This window comes from Xenopus tropicalis, chromosome 3, assembly GCF_000004195.4.
Source record: "Xenopus tropicalis strain Nigerian chromosome 3, UCB_Xtro_10.0, whole genome shotgun sequence".
Taxonomy (NCBI): domain Eukaryota; kingdom Metazoa; phylum Chordata; class Amphibia; order Anura; family Pipidae; genus Xenopus; species Xenopus tropicalis.
In genome coordinates this window covers 7,685,541-7,690,154 of record NC_030679.2, presented here as the reverse complement: position 1 = coordinate 7,690,154, position 4,614 = coordinate 7,685,541, and positions in this window count along the sequence as shown.

Here is a 4,614-nt window from a genome sequence, read left to right as displayed (position 1 = left end):
TGTACCATTTATGTCATTACTGACTTCTCGCTGCCTGACTGCTCACTGTCTAAGGGAAACACTATGGCACCCCCTACCCATATGTATAAATACAAATATACAGAGAAGGAATGTTCTGGGCACACAATAAGCTGTACCCCCATACTGTACTGTCTAAGGGAAACACTATGGCACCCCCTACCCATATGTATAAATACAAATATACAGAGAAGGAATGTTCTGGGCGCACAATAAGCTGTACCCCCATACTGTACTGTCTAAGGGAAACACTATGGCACCCCCTACCCATATGTATAAAAACAAATATACAGAGAGGGAATGTTCTGGGCACACAATAAGCTGTACCCCCATACTGTACTGTCTAAGGGAAACACTATGGCACCCCCTACCCATATGTATAAATACAAATATACAGAGAAGGAATGTTCTGGGCACACAATAAGCTGTACCCCCATACTGTACTGTCTAAGGGAAACACTATGGCACCCCCTACCCATATGTATAAATACAAATATACAGAGAAGGAATGTTCTGGGCGCACAATAAGCTGTACCCCCATACTGTACTGTCTAAGGGAAACACTATGGCACCCCTACCCATATGTATAAAAACAAATATACAGAGAGGGAATGTTCTGGGCACACAATAAGCTGTACCCCCATACTGTACTGTCTAAGGGAAACACTATGGCACCCCCTACCCATATGTATAAATACAAATATACAGAGAAGGAATGTTCTGGGCACACAATAAGCTGTACCCCCATACTGTACTGTCTAAGGGAAACACTATGGCACCCCCTACCCATATGTATAAATACAAATATACAGAGAAGGAATGTTCTGGGCACACAATAAGCTGTACCCCCATACTGTTCTGTCTAAGGGAAACACTATGGCACCCCCTACCCATATGTATAAATACAAATATACAGAGAAGGAATGTTCTGGGCGCACAATAAGCTGTACCCCCATACTGTACTGTCTAAGGGAAACACTATGGCACCCCCTACCCATATGTATAAAAACAAATATACAGAGAGGGAATGTTCTGGGCACACAATAAGCTGTACCCCCATACTGTACTGTCTAAGGGAAACACTATGGCACCCCCTACCCATATGTATAAATACAAATATACAGAGAAGGAATGTTCTGGGCACACAATAAGCTGTACCCCCATACTGTACTGTCTAAGGGAAACACTATGGCACCCCCTACCCATATGTATAAATACAAATATACAGAGAAGGAATGTTCTGGGCACACAATAAGCTGTACCCCCATACTGTACTGTCTAAGGGAAACACTATGGCACCCCCTACCCATATGTATAAATACAAATATACAGAGAAGGAATGTTCTGGGCACACAATAAGCTGTACCCCCATACTGTACTGTCTAAGGGAAACACTATGGCACCCCCTACCCATATTGTATACAAATAACCAGAGAAGGAATGTTCTGGGCACACAATAAGCTGTACCCCCATACTGTACTGTCTAAGGGAAACACTATGGCACCCCCTACCCATATTGTATACAAATATACAGAGAAGGAATGTTCTGGGCACACAATAAGCTGTATCCCCATACTGTACTGTCTAAGGGAAACACTATGGCACCCCCTACCCATATGTTTAAATACAAATATACAGAGAAGGTGTTTTAGCTCTTATATAATGTGCTAATAAATCTGCGTACATGGATTTCATTAGTAGCGTATGATTAAGGGCTGAACACGTACAATCCAGATACCGTCATGGAAGGGTCTGCACTATGTTTCTGACACCAGTATCCATTTATGGCTGGCGTTACAGGCCCAATTGCTTTTTTATTTACAGCCCTGATTTGCTGAGGATCAACTCCGGCTGCTTGCGGTTGCACTCGGAGACGCCAGTGGCTTCGGCCCTGTGTATTTACCCCACCTCCGCACCTGTGAAAGCAGGAAACTCAATGCCCCCCGGGTATAAAGTGCTTTCCAAACTGGCCCGCAGCCCGGCACAGAACTGCCATAAAATAGCCAAACACCCCAGAATCCTACAGAACCACAGGAGGGAATCACATTAACTTACTCGGAGTGCAAAAGGTAACGCAAACACAAGCCGTGGCCCCGTGCCACAGAGGGGCCCGGGGGCTAATCAGCCGGCTCCGTAATGTTGCACAATATATCATAAGCTTTCAAGGGAACTGGGGTGGCAACATGTGTGCTGTGTAATAGCCTCGCTAGCCGGGGGAATAGACACGGACGGAACATTTCTCTGGTTCTTGCGAGTGAATCAATCCAAAAAAATGCAAAATTCAAGAGGAACTTTCCCCTGAAAAACCCAAATGTCCGTGGTTTAAACATCCATGGTTTATAGGAAGCAATAAGACAAAGTTGCTTATTTATTCCCTTATTATATTATATTCCCTTTTCTCTGTAATAATAAAACAGTACCTGTACTTGATCCCAACTAAGATATAATTACCCCTTATTGGGGCAGAACAGCCCTATTGGGTTTATTTCATGGTTAAATGATTCCCTTTTCTCTGTAATAATAAAACAGTACCTGTACTTGATCCCAACTAAGATATAATTACCCCTTATTGGGGCAGAACAGCCCTATTGGGTTTATTTAATGGTTAAATGATTCCCTTTTCTCTGTAATAATAAAACAGTACCTGTACTTGATCCCAACTAAGATATAATTACCCATTATTGGGGCAGAACAGCCCTATTGGGTTTATTTCATGGTTATATGATTCCCTTTTCTCTGTAATAATAAAACAGTACCTGTACTTGATCCCAACTAAGATATAATTACCCCTTATTGGGGGCAGAACAGCCCTATTGGGTTTATTTAATGGTTAAATGATTCCCTTTTCTCTGTAATAATAAAACAGTACCTGTACTTGATCCCAACTAAGATATAATTACCCCTTATTGGGGCAGAACAGCCCTATTGGGTTTATTTAATGGTTAAATTATTCCCTTTTCTCTGTAATAATAAAACAGTACCTGTACTTGATCCCAACTAAGATATAATTACCCCTTATTGGGGGCAGAACAGCCCTATTGGGTTTATTTAATGGTTAAATTATTCCCTTTTCTCTGTAATAATAAAACAGTACCTGTACTTGATCCCAACTAAGATATAATTACCCCTTATTGGGGCAGAACAGCCCTATTGGGTTTATTTAATGGTTAAATGATTCCCTTTTCTCTGTAATAATAAAACAGTACCTGTACTTGATCCCAACTAAGATATAATTACCCCTTATTGGGGGCAGAACAATCCTATTGGGTTTAATTATTGTTTAAATAATGTTTTTAGCAGACTTTAGGTAGGAGATCCGAATTATGGAAAGACCCCTTATCTGGAAAACCCCAGGTCCCAAGCATTCTGGATAATGGGTCCCATACCTGTACTTATCTTTCTACACAGACTCTCTCCTATTGATCTCCTATTCTCATTCAAACCACTGCCTGGTTGCTAGGGTAATTTGGACTCTAGCAACTATATAGCTGTCCAGACAGGACAGTTGCTGAATACAAAGCTTAATAATTCAAGTTCACAAATAATATAAAATGAAGACCAATTGTTTCATAATGGCACTTCAGTTTAAGGAGAACCCACCATTTAATGTTGATGGAAATATCTCACCGTGATGCAACTTTAAAGCATGTAAATTCCGAGGCCTTCCTTTATCTCCAGGAGAAGGGGAGAACTATGGGCTCCTTCCTGTTTATCAAATAGGGAAGCAGGAAGCAGGAACTACCCATAAGCACCTGGGCCAAAGATGACACCAAGATGGCGCCACAACAGCAAATCCGGCGCCGTTCCTGTGAGGAGGGAACATCCCTCACCTAGAAATCTGCCCTGTTTAAAAAGCCAGAAATACAAACCCCTTACAAGTTACACTGAATTATACAGATTTGCCCCCTCACACCAGTTACAACAGTCACCCACTGTCCAAATTCTCACCCTTTACTCATCCTACCTTCTCAGGGTCGGACTGAGCTTCACTTACCCCCCGCAGGGCCCCCGCTGAGCCTCCCTTACCCCCCGCAGGGCCCCCTCTGAGCCTCCCTTACCCCCCACAGGGCCCCCGCTGAGCCTCCCTTACCCCCCGCAGGGCCCCCTCTGAGCCTCCCTTACCCCCCGCAGGGCCCCCGCTGAGCCTCCCTTACCCCCCGCAGGGCCCCCGCTGAGCCTCCCTTACCCCCCGCAGGGCCCCCGCTGAGCCTCCCTTACCCCCCGCAGGGCCCCCGCTGAGCCTCCCTTACCCCCCACAGGGCCCCCTCTGAGCCTCCCTTACCCCCCACAGGGCCCCCGCTGAGCCTCCCTTACCCCCCACAGGGCCCCCTCTGAGCCTCCCTTACCCCCCGCAGGGCCCCCGCTGAGCTTCACTTACCCCCCACCAGGGTCGGACTGGGGGGTGCAGGGCCCACCGGGGCTCCCGCCCCAGGGGCCCTGCAGGTGCCCCAGCCGCTTCTCCTAACCCCCCCAAGGGCCCCCCTAACCCCCCCCCCGCAGGGCCCCCGCCTGACGTCCTCCCCAAGTGCGTATAAATTGAACGCGTCGCGGAGGAACAGTCAGTAGCGGGGAGCGCCGGCAAAGGTCGGACTGGGC